General features: G+C 46.7%; 1 protein-coding gene across 2 annotated transcripts in view; it reads right to left on the bottom strand.

Annotated features, from left to right (window-relative positions):
• The window catches only part of ABCF1 (ATP binding cassette subfamily F member 1), a 370,902-nt gene that overhangs the window by 32,390 nt on the left and 319,069 nt on the right, over positions 1-19,443 (bottom strand). The window lies entirely within an intron of this gene.

The raw sequence follows: 19,443 nt of genomic DNA, 5'->3' as shown, positions 1-19,443 counted from the left end.
CCCTTGTTGTTTAATTATTTTGTCCACCATAAGCGTGGAAGGGTATACTCCGATGTGAGTCCCTTGCTCATTGCACCATCAGGATTCAAGCAAGCCGGGCCGAAGACGGCTGTAATGCCAGAAACCGGTCCCCGGAAGCTTGTTTCCTTCCCAGTGAAAGAATTGGCTTTGTAGTTTGGTTTGCCCTGTTCCCATCATGCACTGGGACAGGAACAGACTAATTTGCATATAGCCAGGTTCTGAGCTGGGATGGTGCAGTGAGCTAAAAAACGGTGTTGGATCTAGCCCTGATCTCTTGACTGGGTTAGAGTATTCTGCTTAATTCAGAAACTCTGTCCATCACCACCCCTTGTTGTTTAATTATCCTAAATATTACATGGCATCCTGTAAGGACGCGCAGGATTCACAGTTCTCATTTAAAAATGGGACGCCCAAAAACAAACACAATAGAACGTCCAAAAAAGATTGGCAGCCACCTTTGGAAAAAGTCTAATAACCCTATTGAACAGGATTAATATTACAATTTGAGTAAATGTTACCCTTCTAACAACTACTTACAAACTGCTAATTTATCTCACACAAACCAGCGCATCAACAGAATAAATAGAACAATGGCAAACAAAAGAATGGAACCACCGTAGTCAACCTTAAATTGTGGCAAAATTACAATTACTGTGATGGTTACGATTGAAGTGGCCATGCACTCGCACAAATGAGAAACGCAAATACTGTCCTGGGAAACGCAAACGTTTAAAATTCTAAAATAGAAAGATGGATTTCCAGGCCGATAAGTCCTACGCAGGAAAGAGATAAACCACTTTCACTGGAAAACTTGTTTTTTTGACTAAAGCCTTGCTTGCTCCTTACTAAAATCATGGAACACAACTCTCCCTCTTCTGCCCCAAAATCTCACACCTAAATGTGTACCCATCCATCCTTCAGTTCCACAGCTTCATCTCTAGTTGACCTACAGCTCTCAGCTAAAATGACTCGTAAAGTTACTAACGAATTTTAGTGCTAGCTTTAGATCTGCCCATATCAACTAATTGAAACTCTGTTGTATTATCGACCTTGGAAGGATGAAAGAGTGAGTTGTAACAGCTCACAGTAGAATCTTGCCACATAAAGACCTGTTTTTCCTGTACTGGCTGAACCTGCGACCTGCTCAGCCCTAATATACACATGAGATGTCAAGAGCAAGGTCAGGCTGCCTCGATCTTAGAGGACACAGTTCTGACTACACTCGGTTTTACACATTTATAGGGATGTTTGGGCCGCCTTTGAATACATGGTTTGCGTGCAGAAGAGAAGCTTTCTTGGATGCCGTTGTTTGGATTGTTGGTGTAATGCATTTCTTTTAGCTATGCTGACTGTGCGGTATTTTTATCAGCTATTATGATATGTCAGGAGAGAGATGGATGCCCCAAAGTGTAGAAATACTGACAGATTACTGGAGCACAAGGATCTCATTGAAACTGGAATGAGTGGAGTTACAAGCGATTCTCGCTCTGCACAGAAGGGTGATCCGCCTGCCTTTCATTCAGGCAAGCACCTGATAACGATCTCAATTAGCGAGACCAGGTATCTTTTTGCAGGGACAAGTAAAGCTGGGGAATCTGCGACCCCCTTCCTAGAACTCCACGACCCCCCTGGGGGTCGCGCCCCACAGTTTGAAGATGTCTGTGCGTAGTCTATGTTAACATATCAGTATTTCGATACAGCATTTGACGTTCAAAATACATGGATAAACATTTATAGACCAGAGATATTCCAACCACTTCAAGGTCTAGTCAATCAGGTGGAGGCGCTCAGGGTTTCAACCCTCCTACAGACGACAACTCTCATATTTCCAGACTTGCAATAGCTTCATGAAGGGGGAAGCGCACTCAAATTGATGAACAATGCCCATCCTGCAGACCCGTAGCTGCAGGTAAGTCACCTTTTCTACCACAATACCAGACCTTTCATAGATTCACACACCTGAACTGCAATCACAAATAGAGCCCCTTCTTTGTAACACGGTCACTAATTAGACATTTTGTTTTTAAAAACGGTCGCATAGCACCCCCTGTCCACGGTTTTGGCTGATGTCTGGACATCTAGACAGAAGTGCCAGGCAAAGGTCTGGGTTGAAGACCATGTCGCTGCTCTGGAAATGTGCAGTCGGGGCACTCTAGAAAAGACTGCTACAGTTTCCACCACACGCTTGTTGAATGTGCGGTGACCTAGTGTTGCAAACGTTCTCCGGCTCGGACATGGCAAAATGAGACGCAGGACGTGATCCGCCGTGATGTGCCCTGTTTTGACAAAGGGCCGCGGCTATTGTGCATTTCTATAAGAAACAAGAACATGATCAGTCTTTTAGAAGTCTGTTGTGTGATCTAATGTTAATGTTAATGTTAGGCTAAATTTATAGAGCACACTGACACCGGAGGTTTCCTGTTGATCTTTAAGCACGTCGATGTCTACTGCATGTAAAGTCAGCAGCAGTTTAAAGTGGACAAAAGTTGGCAAATGGATTTTCTAGTTGGGATGAAATGAAGGTAGTGGGAACATTTAGGAGAAATTTGGGATAGGTCGAAAAACATCACTGTGTTTCATTCAAACTTTATGTAGGTGGTTTCACTGAGAAGGGTTGAATCTCTCAGACATTCACTGCTGAAGTTATGGCTGATACAAAAGCACTCATTCACGACAGTATCTGAAGGGGTGCTTTATGCATGCTTTTTTATGGTGCCCTGATCAGTTGACCTAGTGCTGAATTTAGATCCCAGGCCAGAGTAGATCCGTACGAAAGAGACCTCGCAAGAATTCCCTCACCATCGTGGTGGAGTATGAACGGTGCAGATGGGGCTGAATGAGACAGCACAGTGTGCACTGCGTATCTCAGTTAAAACTAGGAAGATCACTTGCCATGCAGACACCTGAAGAGGGGATTGGTGTTTGATGAAGCCCAAAAGCTAAATCTCTTATTTATTTTTATTTTGAAAGTTTTATATAGCGCGAACAAGATCTTTGCAGATAACAGAGCGCTTTACAAAGGCAAGGGGTGAGTGAGTGGTAGGGTGGATACACGAAGGAGCATAGTTAGGAAGGTAGGTCATCAATGCAAGTAGTACAAAAAGAGGGAGCATGAACAATCAGGTAGGTCGATAATACAAGTAAAACACATGTGCAAAGGGATCAAACAAGTAGTACAGATCGACGCAGAGTCTTAAAAGATCAAAAGTAGCAGTTCAAGTGTATTTGGCCATGAGGATAGCTTTAACTTCTTTCTTTTTTTTTTTTTTTTTTTTAAAACCTTTATTTATAGTAAGCACAGTACACAGCGTCTGCCTACAACCCCTCGGGGCCGGCCGCTATGACATATAGGAGAAGGATATAAAAGAACCAATAGGACAGAACGCCGTTGAAGCCATCTCTGAACACATTGTATCGTATGAAGCGTAAAACCATAACATGAGGATAGAAAAAGGTTTAATTTTATAATTTTGTGGAGTACAATTTATCAAACTACAAGGAGAGTAGAAGCTAAGAACAGACCAGGATAGACATCATCATTCAAGGAGCACCCGGAAGGAGGCGCAATAGAGGAAGGCATGTATCAGAAAGCAATTTCACCGTCTTCAAAGAGCGAGGGCCAACCGCTATGTCACATAATGTTACGATGCAATAAACCCCTTGATAACACTGAACCCCGACCCCAAAGAAAACGAAGAAGTGTAGAAGAAAAGAAACAGAAGAAGAGGAGAAAAAGAAAGAGGGCCATAGAGACAGAGAGAAGACATAAAACACATCCCATCCCCCCACCCTGCATACCAGCGGAAGGCCACGGCCCCCCCCACCAATAGGCATGCCTGTCGCCCCAAGAGAACCCCCAAGTGGGAAAGAGAATAAGGAGAGCGGGAGAAGACCATCCCACTCTCCAACTCTCAAAAGAGGTGGGAGGAGCCAAATATAACATACTCCCGGTCTCCACCGGCCCCGTAAACAGCCCCAACCACAATTATCATCAGCACAACAGTGGTGGCAATCAGAACTGCAGGTGGGGAGAGACATTTCCAAATATACGAGTAAATCAGACAAAAAGCAGTTCCATCCTAGTCCCAGCCCGTCAACGCGTCCATATCACTAAAGTAGTCACCTAGCCCTGGCCCGATCTCGGGTGACCACGTGTATCCACCCACCATGAGAAGTCACAACCGTAGGAGAAGGGGGAAAGCAATAGAACAAAGAAAACCGCCTAACCCTGGCCCGATCTCGGATATCTCTCAGGACACACCCCTCGTCGAATGCCAACCCCCTCCACAACAAAGAGACAAGATGGAAGCGAAGAAGAAGGGGGAGACTCACAGTTACAAAATGGACGGCGCCGAATACCCATCAATGCATTGATCCCAACTAAAAAAGTTGCAAAGTTTCCCCAATAGCACAAATACAACAGGGGAAAAAACGTAGGCTTTAACGAGAGAGTCTTCAAGGGGGCCAAAAATCGCTCAGCTGGTCGTCCCATAGCCGATGATGGTGATGGAAACAAAGAGACAGTCCCCGAATGTGCAGACAATGTATCACAGGCAGAGTCAGTAAGCCGTCGTCCGCAAGCGCCGGTCCAGTCGTTCCAGGTCTCACCAACACTAGAAACACTTGGTAACACTGTTGCAATCCCAGGCACCAACAGGGAAGTGTACAATTGTTGCTGGGAACAGTTCCCCCGAGTCTGCTCCGAGTCGAGGGCTACGCCATCGAGTTTCTCACACAGCCTGTGGGAGTCATAAAACAGCACCGATCTCAATTCACTGAGGGCAGACAGGATATCAAAATAAGACCGGGTAGGCTGCGGTCCCCCTGTGCCCGGGTCACAAGCAGGTGTAGTCAAGTCAGTCCCCGGCCCAGCCATGATGTCGCAGGCACGGAGCGAGGGTGGGCGATCTTCTTCACTCCGAGAGTCAGCAGGTACCATCATTTCGCCCAAAAGCCGGTCTCGAAAACATGGGGGGGTCAGACAGTAATCTCCAATTGCCTCGTCTCCCATTACCGCCAGCTATAATCCCACGTCGCCAGCGAGGGACCCCGCCGGCCAGAACAGGAAGGCAGGGTGAACGGGCAATCCACCGAGTCCGGGCGAGTCCCGTACTGTAGTCTGGGCAGCCCTCACCCAGCTCGTAGCAGAGGAGCCGGCCGCACAGTGCGGTCCACTCACCAAGCGCAAGGAGGTAGCGGCACATAACACTCCACTGCAGCAGGCGCGCTGTGGTCGGTGGTCAGGAATGGGGCAGCTCCTCACAGGCTGGGGACGTTCTGCGGGCAGGCTGGTCGTCTTTGCTCCGTCGAGGTCCGGCATCCGGCGGCGATTCACGCCGGGGACAGGGCGTCGGGACGGGCAACAGGCTATCTCCGCCTTCCGGACGAGCTGTGACTCCGGAGGAACATGGGCGATATCAGCGCGCCGTCCGCAGCCGAATAGGCGGAGAATAGAGCAGGATACCAGGCAGGATAGTGCTGCGGGGCGCAAGGGCCGGTGGAGCCGGGAGCCTACACGTCCGCTCCGGTCGCCATCTTGGCTCCTCCCTTTAACTTCTTTCTTAAAGAGAAGAGTGGAGGAGATGAGCCTGGTTTCAGGAGGGAGTGAGTTCCAGATCCTAGGTGCCATTCTTGAGAAGGAGCGTTTAAGTTTTTTCCTTCCGGAATCTTCGAGGCTTCAGCAGAAGATTGTTTGTGCTTCTGTTGGTTCTGGAGCCGCCGGAAATTCTCAGCTTCTGAGTGAGGTAGCTGGGTGAGTTAAGGTGAATAGCCTTGTGCGTCATGCAGGCTATTTTCAGATGTATTCTGGCTTCAAAAGGCAGCCAGTTAAGGGATTTAAAGTCAGGGGAGATATGTGAGTGTTTTTTAGATCCAGTGATGAGTCTCGCTGCCGCGTTTAGTGAAGCTCTTAGGGGTGCAGTTGTAGTTAGGGGGAGACCACAGAGGGCGATGCTGCCGTAGTCTATGCGAGGGATGACTAGTGCTTGTACTGCAGTTTGGAAGTCTTTGGCCGGAAGGAAAGGTTTAAGTTTCCTCAAGGTATTTATTTGGAAGTTCGCTCCCTTAGTTGCCTTGTTGATATGCTGCTGCATGTTGAGATTGGTGTCAAGTGTTATGCCTAAGGATTTTGCTGAATCCACGATGATCGGTTGGACATTGAGTGCAGTTAGGTGTTTTAGCCAGGTTTGAGTGGTAGATTTTTTCACGGGAGGTGAGATCAGAAGGAACTCAGTTTTCATAGCATTGAGTTTGAGGTGGTTATCGGCCAACCAGGATTGGGTGCTTCTGATCGTTGAGTTCAGGAGTACAATGTCTTTGGGGAATTGTAGTTTGAGATAAAGTGGAGTGTCATCGGCGTACATGTGAAAGAGTACATTGGATGCTTGTAGCAACGTGGTGAGAGGTTCCATAACTAGGTTGAACAAAGTTGGGGATAGGCAGGATCCTTGGGGGACACCTAACGATACAGGTACAGGAGAGGACATCAAGTTGTTGCTCTTGAATTTCTGAGACCTGTTGTGTAGAAAGGAGGTGAACCACTGAAGAACAGTCCCAGAAAGACCCATTCTTGTGTTTAAGAGTTCGAGTAAGTTCTCATGTTTCACCGTGTCGAATGCTGAAGAGAGATCAAGAAGAATGAGGAGGCAAGTATCATTTTGATCTAAAATTTGGAGGGCGTCGTCAATTATGTGAGTCATAGCAGTTTCGGTACTGTGCCCTGCTCGGAAGCCCGATTGATGAGGGTTGAGGAGATCAAACTGTTCTATGTGCTTTGCCAATTGTAGTTGAACGCATTTTTCCAACAGTTTGGCGAGAGTGGGAATGTTGGTAATAGGACGGTAGTTGTTTAGATCAGTGGATCATCTTCTACTTTAAAGAAGAAGTCTTAACTGTGGAAACTGTTCTGGCTGCTTGCAGATCTTTCTACAGCTAGAGAGATGCTCAATGATCCAAATCCTAGATCAGGGGTCAAGAGGCTGGGTCGTGATGGACAAGTTACTTACCCTCGGTAACGCTTTTTCTGGTGGATACAGTATCCGCCTGTGGATTCCTTGCGGGTGAGGAATCCACAGGCAGATGTATCCATCAGAAATTATTATTTAGAGTCTTATAAAGTGCACAGCTCACCAAAAAGGGCTTCCCGGCACTAAGCATAGGAAGAGAGACCAGCCTAATACAGACAGATCTAGTGGGGTTTACCAGCGCTAGACAAAACGTAGCCAGAATACCCACTAAGAACAACAAAGTCTTCAAATATTTGCGGACAAAAGGGAAGTACAGTTTTAGTGACTCTGGAAGGGAGCTCCACAGTTTTGGACCTAGTACTGCAAATGAAAGCCCTCCCATCTGGGCCAATTTGGAACCCAGGCACAGTGAATAAAGCCAGGTTCGCAGATCTACGACTGCGTGCAGGGGGTCAGAGGTTCACTGGGTCCTGAATATACTGTGGGCCTATCCTGGCTTTATCCTTCAACATAGAGCACAGAACCTTAAATTGAGTACGTTTCGTGACATTAAGCCAATGAAGCTTAAAATAGATGTGAAACTGAATCATGATTCAGAAGCCGGAACAGCAGTCAAGCTCCTGAGTTTTGAACCATTTGTAGGCGAACAGATGCCTGATCTATTCCCAAATACAAGATGTTGCCGTTGTCTGCGGATACGATCAGAGATTGGATCACAGTCCTTTGGGAAGATTGGGAGATCGTACAAATAATCATCTTCATCCATTTAAGCACCTCCAAGCAGGTGGAGGGGACCTTAGACACCTCAGTCTTCATGGAGAGATTCTCGCTCAAAAGAAAGCTCTAGTTCTAACCTTGGGGCACAGAACAGGAAGAGAACCTATGGCGTCCGGCCAATGATGGGGGCCCCCAAAGTTGGGGGTTCCTACCCAGGGCCATGACCTCGGTCGTATCGCTGGTGAGCGTGAGAGAGTTACAACTCATCTAAGTCGCTACTCGACTCAAGCCCAGGTTATGTTATGTTATGTTATAGTAGGTTTATATAGCGCACGGCTACTCTAAAAGAGTGTCCCGGCGCTTTCCACAGGCAGCTCAGTGTATAACAACACTTTTAAGATCAGATGGTCCACGATCCTGTGCAGATGAAGTTGATGATAATGTGGGTGTCATCAGCGTAGGAAAAAAGGGTCAAGCCGCAGCTATCCACTATGTCTGACAATGAGCCCGGTGATACTCCAGAGGTTAAATCTATCAAATAATCAATCAAGGATTTATATAGCTCGGCAACTCAGCAGTGAGGGAACTGACCAGACTTCGCAGCCCAAGCATTTAAGGAGAAAGGAACGTAAAGAGAGGCTACCATTTGCTGGAAACGTCAAAAGGCCGACCATGTCACAAACTGAAGAGAATACGTTGGTTGCAGTGATGGCTATGTTTGCAATTGGTCGGCAGGAACCCTCAGATGTAGACTGCAGTAAGACATCAGAATGGCAGACAGCTGGAGAAGGTCTATGAGGCGCTACGAGCAACGGGCCAGCGGTATCCGGGCAGGTTTGGTGTTCAACCCAGAAATGCAGAATCGCCCAACAAAGAAGTTCTCCGGGGGCTGGAGGAGGAGTCTCTCTAGCGCGGTAAGTTGCATATGGCATCTAACCTGTCTGTTCCCGACCTTCGTTGCTGATCTGCCACGCATATACACCTGGCTCGATTAACAATGTTTTATTGTCAACATGCATTTGTTTATGGAATGTGTGATGAATAATTCTACCTGCAGGTTCCTCACCTGTTGAATATCCTGTGGTGCCGGACTGGCTCTGTAATCTTTTCCATAGCTTTACCACGCTAGTAGGTGGCTCTGCTCTATCTTTATGCCGGAATCAACACCACAGAAGCCAGCAACGAGGGTCTTGTGGGTGATTTTCTGCACTTCATAAATCCTTGATTGACTGATTTAGTCAGAATCAAAAGAAGGAACAGCAGCTAAAACTGGGCTGCGACACCTCACAGCTCGAACTGCTGAAGGCTTGTGACTTGAGAAGAGAAGGTACTAGGGGCAGTGGAGTGGAAGGTTTGGGGAGGTGGCTTTGCCTGTCCGAATTCGAATGGTGACCCTAAAAAATTAAGAGTGTACAAAAGGATTAGTTACTTACCTGTAATCCTAGTTCTCATCCAGGGTATACTCATCAAAGTCATAATCTAGGAATAATCCCCGCCCATGTGCGGGATCCCGGAGCATATAGAAAATACCTATATATGCATATGTGAAAACCTATATATATGCAGCTTAAAATATTTCCACAATGGCCAAACTGCTGAAAATTACATAGGTTGGTATGGTATGCCCATACTCTCCCAACCCCTAAGGAAGAAAGAGAGCAGTAAACATTTGTCATACAACAATGCTTTATTGCCATAGAGAAACCTGTAATTGCAGGCATTTGCCAGTAGGCTGCAGTAGAGTATAAAGAAAACAAAGAAAACTGACACCTTGCCTTTAAGGCATTAGAGTAGGGGTACCGTGCCTTTAAGCCCCTGCAGGCGACCCCCTGCTCCCATGATGCACCACAGGTGGCAGTTAGGTCAGTTCTTTTTGGAGGTGTATAATCACCTGAGTAAATCCGTAAACATCATACAATGTAGTAATGCTCGTCCGGGGAGGTGGGTAGGAGTTTCTGACTTTGACGAGTATACCCCTGGATGAGAACTAGGATTACAGGTAAGTAACTAATCCTTCTAATCCACGGGATACTCCTCAATATATCACATAACGAATGTCCTGGGTCTGAATACAGCGAACCTACTACCTTTGAAGATGCGATGTCAAAAGCAACACAGGATAAAGATGTGTAACTAATCTGATATAGTAGTAACAGGGGCTGTGTCCATGCTAGGTCTTGAAATATTCCCTAGGGCCCTTCTCCAGCGTATTGTTTTTCTTTGATACTCATCAATAGTCATAATCTATGACTAGATTAGCAAACCCATACCCAAAGTCTAGTGGACAAGCAAGTATACAGAAAAAACATGAATCAATATCACATTTATAATGCAGTTATGCAAACAAATTCCTCAAAGAGGCCTGTCCCACTTGATCATCGGCCTGTGCATCTGAATCTAGGCAGTAATGGCAGGTAAAGGTATGCACTGAACGCCACGTGGCCGCCTTACAGATCTCAGATATCGGAATATTGCGAAAGGGAGCTGTTGTAGAAGCTTTCCCTCTAGTAGAATGTGCACGAGGTTTGCCCTGTAAGGCTTTGTTAGCTAATTGGTAAGACAGAGCTATACAGGAGACGATCCATCTCGATATAGACCTTTTTGAAGCTGACAGACCAGTATTAGTTGTACCATAGTTAACAAAGAGCCGGTCAGACTTCCTAAGTGGAAGTGTTCTAGCCAGGTAAAACTTCAAAGACCTCCGGAGGTCTGGGGAGTGGGGAGTGTAAAGACCTCTCTGGGGGAGTGGTTGGTTGAGGGAAGAAAGTAGGCAGAGTGATGGTCTGATGGATTTGGGAATCCGAGACCACCTTGGGCAGGAAACCTGGATGTGTTATCATTCTATTGGCATGAATGGCATGAAACACTGTAAGGTTCCTTGCAACACGGGGCCTGGATCTCACTCACCCTGCGGGCTGAGGTGATGGCTACCAAAAAGGCTGCTTTCCACGTCAAGTGTTGCAAAGAGGCCTTATGGATAGGCTCGAAAGGAGCACCCATCAACTTGGTAAGTACTTTGTTAAGCTCCCAGGGAGGAGAGGGGAACCTCACCGGTGGAAACACTTTCTTAAGCCCCTTTAGGAAATCTGACCACAGGAATGAGAAAGAAAGAGGTCTGGGAAGGAGACTTCCTATAGGCTGTGATCGCCGCTAAGTGAACCCTGATGGAGGGGTACTGCAGGCCTGACCTTGCCAAGTGTAATAAATATGGGAGAATCACCTGCTCTTGAACTCGGATCGGATCAAGGGCATTGTCCATACACCAAATGTAAAATCTTTTTCACTTGAAGGCATAAGACTTTCTGGTGGAAGGTCTTTTCGCTTCTCTAAGTATGTCCATACAGTCAGCCGAGAGGTCTAGGTGGCCGTACAGGATTACCTCAGGAGCCATGCCGTCAATCGAAGGGAAGGGAGATTGGGTTGAAACACCCTCCCCTGGTCCTTGGTTAGTAAGTCTGGGCGGCAGGGCAGCCTACGGTGAGGGACCTCGGACAGCTGGAGGAGATCCGGGTACCACCACTGGCGTGGCCACTCCGGCGCTATCAGGCTCATCCTGGTGTTGGTCCTGTAGAATTTCTGTATCACCGCCGGGATCAGAGAAAGTGGAGGAAAAGCATACAGCAATGTCTGATACCAGCTGATCAAAAGAGTATTCCCCGAGATCCTTGCAATCTGAACGCGAAGATGGGGCATTTTCGCATTTGCCGCGTCTACGTACAGATCTATGTCTTGCACTCCCCATTGCCGAAACACCTCCTGAGCGATGTCTTCGTTGAGCACCCAGTCGTGCGCTTCTAAGAAGTCTCTGCTTAAGTCGTCCACCTGAACATTCAGGATTCCTGGAAGGTGAACTGCAACGATGGAGAGGCCTCTCGCCAGAAGCCAGCGCCAAATGGATTGAGCTTCCAGAGACAGAACTCGTGACCTGGTGCCTCCTGTCTGAACTTGAATGTGGCTGGAGTGCAGAGACGGGTACAGGGACTTGAGCGCCAGATCGACCGCCCGTAGTTCTAAGAAGTTGATATGACAGCTTCTTTCTTGTTTTGGACCAGAGACCTTGTACCTGCAGCTTGTCCATATGAGCACCCCAGCCGGTCATTGAGGGATCCGTGACCACTGTCTGTGTTGGAGATGACTGATGAAACGGGACTCCTTGCAGTAGGTGAGAACGTTTCATCCACCACCTGATGGAGTCCCTGGCAACTTGATGGAGAGAGATACGATCTTCCCAGTGACCTGACCTCGGAGACCATTGGTCCTCGAGTGCCTGCTGCAGAGGCTGCATGTGAAGGCGTGCACTGGGCACAATGTAGATGCACGAGGCCATCGATCCCAGTAGGGAGGACACTTGCCTGGCTATAGTACATTGAGTGTCGAGAAGGGTGCAGCATTTCAGAAGCATTGATGACAACCTCTCCTCCAAGGACACACGCTTGCCTTTGCGGAGTCCAGGGAGGCGCCCATATAGTGTATCCATTGGGTGGGGTTGAGGACCGACTTTTTGTAGTTCACTTGCAACCCCAAGGAATTGAGGAAGTAGGAGAGATGGCTCTGAATTAGAACAGGTGTGGCGCTTTTCAGGAGCCAGTCGTCTAAGTAGGGATAGATGAAGATCTTCATCTTGCAAAGGAAGGCAGCCACCACCGCCATGCACTTGGAGAAGTCCGTGGGGCAGATTTGAGGCCGAACGGAAGCACTCAACACTGATAGTGGTGATGGTCTATCTGGAACCTGAGAAACTTGCGATGCTTTACTGAGACTGGTATGTGAACGAAAGCGTCCTGCAGGTCGATGGCACACATCCAATCTCCTTGGTGAAGGTGCGGAAAGATCTGATGCAGGGCTAGCATACGAAATTTCTCCTTCCTGATAAACCTGTTCAGCAGGCGGAGATCGAGGATAGGCCTGTACTCTTTGGCTACTCCGCGCTGACTAGGAAGTAGCGGGAATACACTCCCTGATTTCTTCGTAGGGGTGGAACCTCCTCTATGGCCTTTTTTGCGAGAAGGGCAGATACTTCGTCTTTCAAAAGCGGACCTTGGAATTGAGGAAGGAGCTTGACTTGCAGGGGCATTTGCGGAGGAGGAGACTTGAACCACAGTAAGTAACCATGCTGCACAATATTCAGCACCCATTTGTCTCTTGTTATGTTGTTCCACTCTGCCAGGTGACAAGCTACACTCCCTACCACCAGAGTGGCGAACGGTTGCTGAAGAAGCAACAAATCAATGCTTGGGAGGCTGCTTAGAGGTGGACTGTTGCTTGGTGTTGTTGCCGCTACCTCTTCCAGGACGTCTTTGCTGGAACTGGGATCTTTGTTGGTTCTGGGAGGAGCATTGAGGGGTTTGAACCCTCTGTTGAAAGGAACGTTTGTCGCTCCGACGGAAACGTTTCTTGAACTCCCTGCGCTTTTCCAGACCAACCACCTTGACAGTGTCCATCTCAGCCTTCATTTTCGTCATCTCGTCATCAGCGTGAGCCCCAAAGAGAGATGAGCCATTGAATGGGAGGTTCAGAATTTTCTTCAGGCCATCAGGCTTGAGGCCTGTAAGGCGTAGCCAGGCCGAGCGTCATGAACAGACTCCATGGGAGTAGCCATGAGCGGCGAGATCCGAAGCATCCGCTGCAGCACTTATTACCTGATTGGCTACTATCCCTCCCTTCCTGTAGAATTTCTGTGAAATCCTGCCAGTCTTCTTTAGGAAGTTTGTCGGTGAAACATATGAGGGAGTCCCAAAGAGATCTGTCACACCTCCCGAGAAGGGCAGAGGCACTCGCAACCTTCATTGATGACGCTGAAGAGTTGCACATCTTCCTCCCATCTGCTTGCTATCCTTCACCGGAGGCACAGAGGATGAGGCAGAAGCGGAGTGGGACTTCATGGCTGCCGCAACTATGACAGAGTCCGCTGGTGGGTCAGCCCTGAGAAACAAGGGGTCTTCTGCCGGAGCCTTGTATTTTTTGGCGATTCTTGATGGTACTGAACCCACCGTCGCAGGAGTGAGGAAGGTGGCCATAGCAGGCTCCAAGAAACCAGGCACCAGTTGTAGTAGCGGTTTAGGAGGTGTCCGGTGATGTAGGGTGTCAAAGATGACTGATGTGGAAACCACAGGGGTATGCAAAGTGATGTTGAGTTTCTTTGCACCCCTACCCAGAACATCCGAGAAGGGGGAATGATCCTCTATGGGCGACACCCGAGATGAATGCGTTGAAGAGAGGGTCAGGAAATAGTCCCGGACCGTCGATCTTGTAGAGGAAGACCATGCTGGTGATCTTGTGAGCCTCCTTTTAAGGGGCCTGTCGTGATGACAGCTGTGAAGACTCCTGGATCTAGATCGACGTGTAGAAGGCGATCTTGGCTTGGAAGGAGACCTTGGCCTGGGAGGTGATCTTGGTCTCCTAGGGGGAGACTTCGAGGGTCTAGCCGGAGTGCTTGCCCAAGGAGAGGGTCTGGATGGCGAATATGTGCGGAAATAATCAGAGTACGGACTACTGCGGCCACCTAACAGCACCTTGAGGATGGCGAGGCGACAAACTGAGGGCTCTCCCCTTCGCAGACTTGGGGGATGCTTCAGGTGAGATCTGCACAATGTGCAGTCCTGGGGATGATGACCGGTCTCCTGAAGATGATCTGGACCCAGGATCTGACTGTCGCGGAGACTTCACAGTTCCTGTGACCTCTTCTCTCGACGTCGAGTGCTTCGACGTCGATGAGGTCCGAGTGACCATCGGCGTTGAATGAGGTCTAGACGTCGATCGCCTCCGGCGATGAGGTGACCTCGATGAGACCCTCAGCGTCGATGTGGTGACCTCGACGTCGATCTGCTATGGTGTCGAGTCGACTGCGATCTGCCATTACGTCAAGTCGACAGCGATCTTCCACGACGTCGTGTCGACGGTGATCCTCCATGCCTTCGTCTTGATGTCGAATGGTGGGATCTCGACTATCCTCTCAACGACGGCACAGCCACCGGAGGGGAGATGTTGGTTGTCGGTACTCTTGATGCCAACCCCCTTGAAGGTGGCGGAGAGTATCTCGACGTCGACGGAAGCCTCGACGTCGACGGAGACTTAGGTCTGTCAGCACCCACAGACTTCGAGCCAGAGGTGTGGGGCCTCGACGCCGACTTGGATGCGGCGGAGACTCTTGATGTCGAGATGGTGTTCCTGAAGTCTGTCTGGGCCTCTTCGACGGCGACTTCGACGTTAACTGTTAACGTTTTCTCTTCCAGCTCTCTCTTAGGGTTAGGGGAGGTGGAACGTCGCCGCTTTTGACCTTGCTTGGTGGAAGATGATGTCCTGGGGCCTCCATGGCCACCCACCTGATGACTTTTTTCCTTTTCCGGCAGAGCATGTAGTTTTATGCGTTCCCTGTCACGCAGGGTTCGCCTGGAGAACTTCTGACAATGGTGGCACTGGTCAGGGTTGTGTGATGATGGTAGGCACACAATACACACTGAGTGTGGATCTGCCAGTGCCATCTTCTTGTCACAGGAGGGACATTTCCGGAATAAAGCTGTCATTCTGACTGAAAAAGATGTATGGAAGACCACAAAACCAGCAGCAGAAGCCTTTAGTAACCAGAACACGTTGAATTTTCTCAAAACATTCTTCTCAAAATCAGTTTTAGTCCCAAAACTGAAGGGTTCAAGCTCCAGGATCCTCTCAGAAGGAGCCGGAAAAAAGAACTGACCTAACTGCCACCTGTGGTGCATCATGGGAGCAGGGGGTCGCTTGCAGGGCCTTAAAGGCACGGTACCCCTAATCTAATGCCTTAAAGGCAAGGTGTCAGTTTTCTTTGTTTTCTTTATACTCTACTGCAGCCTACTGGCAAATGCCTAACAGGTTTCTCTATGGCAATAAAGCATTGTTGTATGACACGTTTACTGCTCTCTTTCTTCCTTAGGGGTTGGGAGAGTATGGGTATACCATACAAACCTATATCATTTTCAGCATTTTGGCCATTATGGAAATATTTTAGGCTGCATATATATAGGTTTTCACATATGCATATGTAGGTATATATATGCATTTTCAAAATGCTCCGGGATCCCGCACATTGGCGGGGATTATTCATAGATTATGACTATTGATGAGTATCCCCTGGATGAGAACGGTATCACTAGTGAGAAGTTGTAAAAAGATAAAAGCTGGTCTCACCCTCTTAAAACCCATTTTTTTTAAAAATGGGAATAATAAGGAATATGCTACTTACCAGTATGCATCTGTTCTTGGCATGTAGGGCTGCTGACATTCACATCTTGTGCATAGATCGCCGCCTAGTGTTGGGTCCGGATGATTGCACATTGTTGTCCTGGAAGAGTCTTCGAAGTATCACGAGATAGGTGGCTCCTCCCCTGGACTACAGTGCGCATGGGCATCGCCTCCATCCCCAGATTGTTTTTCGCCATTGTGGCAGAGATTGAGTGTGATATAGTAAGTGATGACCATGCGTTAAAATAAGTGCGAGTGCTACAGCTGCGACAGGCACCGGGGAGGAGGGCGGGCGATATAAATGTCAGCAGCCCTACATGCCAAGAACAGATGCATACTGGTAAGTAGCATATTCCGTTCGAGGCATGTGGGCTGCTGAATTCACATCTTGTGCATAGAATGTATAGCAGTCTCCTCCTAGCGGCGGTTGCCCGTGCCAGCTGCAGCAGTCTGAAAAAGAGTTCTGAGAACAGCTTGACCTACAGCAGCTTGCTGTTTAGAGTGTACATCCACGCAGTAGTGTTTGGTGAATGTGTGTATGGTGGTCCATGTAGCTGCCCTACATATGTCTTCTAGAGGAATGTTTCCTAGGAAAGCCATGGATGCCCCTAACTTGCGTGTTGAATGCGCTCTTGGGGGAACTGTTAATGCGCGTTTAGCTTTTTGATAACAGATTTGTATGCACTTAACAATCCATCTGGCTATACCTGATTTGGAAATGGGGCTGCCTTTGTGCTGTGGTGAAAAGGCAACAAACAGTTGCTTAGTTTTCCTGAAAAGTTTTGTTCTGTCTATATAGTACAGGAGAGCTCTTTTAACGTCTAGGGTATGTAGGGTATTGCACCGTTACAACGCAACTTTTACAACGCAAATACCATTACAATGCATGCCATTACAACGCATGTCATTACATAGCAGATACTATTACAACGCATGCCATTACATCGTAAGTATAGGTAAGTATATTATTTTTATTTAATTTTATTTTACATTATTTTATTATTTTAATTAATATTAAAAATAAAATATTAATATATTAATTTAAGTAATTTTGGGGTATTTTTAGGTTTTAGGGCTGGGTTTGGTTTTTGGGGTACAGGGGTATTTTTAGGTTTTAGGGCTGGGTTTGGTTTTTGGGGTACAGGGGTATTTTTAGGTTTTAGGGCTGGGTTTGGTTTTTGGGGTACAGGGGTATTTTTAGGTTTTAGGGCTGGGTTTGGTTTTTGGGGTACAGGGGTATTTTTAGGTTTTTGGGCTGGGTTTGGGTTTTGGGGTACAGGGGTATTTTTAGGTTTTAGGGCTGGGTTTGGGTTTTGGGGTACAGGGGTATTTTTAGGTTTTAGGGCTTGGTTTTGTGTTTTGGGGTACAGGGGTATTACGACTTTAAATAAATTAAATTAATTTAATAAAATTTAATTAAATTAATTACAATTTTTACAATTAAAAAATTAATTGAATTACATTACTTAAATTGAATTAATTTATTTTTAAATTTATTTAATTTATTACATTTAATTATTATTATTTACAATTTTTAAATTAATTAAATTTCTTTAATTATATTATATTAAATTATATTAGGTATTATTTTAATTGTATTTAAATTATATTTATTGTAATAAATTACATTATATTATTTACTATTTTTTATTTTATTATATTTCATTAATTATATTATATTAAATTTATTAAATTAATTACAATTTTAATATTAATTAAATTACTATAATTAAATTAAATTAATTACTGTTTTAACAATTTTTAAATTATATTTAATAAATTAAATTAATTACATTAACTTTATTACATTTTTAAAAAAAAGATATACTTACCAATACTTACGATGTAATGGCATGCGTTGTAATAGTATCTGCTATGTAATGACATGCGTTGTAATGGCATGCATTGTAATGGTATCTGCGTTGTAAAAACTGCGTTGTAACGGTCTGCGTTGTAAAATAACGCGTTGTAACGACATAGATCCGTATGTAGAGCTCTTTCTGCCACGGAATCTGGATTAGGGAAGACTACTGATAGTTCTATAGCTTGATTGATGTTGAACTGGGACACCACCTTTGGCATAAATTTAGGGTTAGTTCGGAGCACTACCCTATTTGTGTGAATTTGTATGAATGGCTCCTGAATAGTTAGGGCTTGCTGCTCACTAACTCTTCTAAGTGATGTAATCGCCACTAGAAAAGCCACTTTCCACGTTAGGAATTGTATCTCACAGGAGTGTAGAGGTTCAAAAGGTGATCGATCCCATTAGTCTGGTTAGAACCACGTTGAGGTTCTAGACAGGTGAAGGTAGGTGTCTTGGAGGAATGATTCGTTTGAGTCCCTCTAGGAAAGCTTTAATAGCAGGTAATCTGAAGAGTGAAAGGTGCCGCCTGTTCTGAAGATAAGCTGCCACCGCAGCTAAATGTATACGTATGGAACTGTAAGCCAGATTGCATCTGTGTAAATGTAAGAGGTAACATATGATGTTTTGAGTAGATGCATCTAGCGAATTTATGTCATTATTGTTACAGCCTGAGATACTAGGCGCCGCAGCAGCGTTTGTCCTTTGTTTTTAAAACTCACCCTCATGTTATTGTGCACTTTGTTTTAAATTACGCTATTGAGTCTGCTTAAAATTGTTTACCTCTGTGCAAAGTTTCTTCGTCCTCCTTTGGGTCACCGCCCGTTCCACCACGACTTGTGCCGCTTGAGTGCAGGGCGTTCCTGACCTCTGGCCCGGCCCCCAAGGGCGTCATTCTTCCGCCATAGGCGGGACCGGTATCTATTTAGGTTGCATCACAATCGCGCGCGGGTCGCAAAAAGGCAAGCCCGTCCGCGCTAGTCCGTCGCCAGTCGCCTTGACCCCTGGTCGTCAGGTTAGCGAATGGCCCCCTACGCCCGGGAGGAGCTGATAGCTATCGGAAGACAGGCAGGATGTATGGCTCATTTGTGGTATCCTGGCTCTCTTTGCGCACAATGCGACCAACGTGACTTTAAGGCCACAGAGATTAGCCAGCTATCAGTATCAGCAACCTTAGCAGCTAAGTCCTCTACAAAGTTAAGCATAGTGAGTCTCAACTGTAGGTCACTAGCGAAACATCATGAGGACGTTCATGAGTTCCTCGTAGATCACTCCCCTGACCTCCTATTCTTGACATAAACATGGTTAACCGATGACACCATGGCCATTTCTACCTTGGCGCTCCCCCCGGGTTACCTTATATGTTTCCAGAATAGACCAAAAGGTAGAGGTGGTGGTATAGCAGTGATCTTTAAGGATAACTACTCCTGTACCCTCAACCCTACAAACATAACAAACTGTGTGAAAGTGCGGTATTTAAGGTACGGGTTTCTGATACTTTTACCCTTACGGGGCTCCTGATTTATCGCCCTCCCGGATCAGCCAGTGCTTTTCAAGAATCGCTGGTGGAGACTATCACTGCGCTGGCCTTACAGCCAGCAAACTTCAGTGTATTGCGGGACCTCAACCTCCATCTTGAATGTCGGGACTCTTCCACCATACTGA

The sequence above is a fragment of the Lissotriton vulgaris genome, chromosome 5 (assembly GCF_964263255.1).
Source record: "Lissotriton vulgaris chromosome 5, aLisVul1.2, whole genome shotgun sequence".
Taxonomy (NCBI): domain Eukaryota; kingdom Metazoa; phylum Chordata; class Amphibia; order Caudata; family Salamandridae; genus Lissotriton; species Lissotriton vulgaris.
The sequence above is the reverse complement of the archived record's forward strand: the minus strand, read 5'-3'. Positions and strand labels throughout refer to the sequence as shown.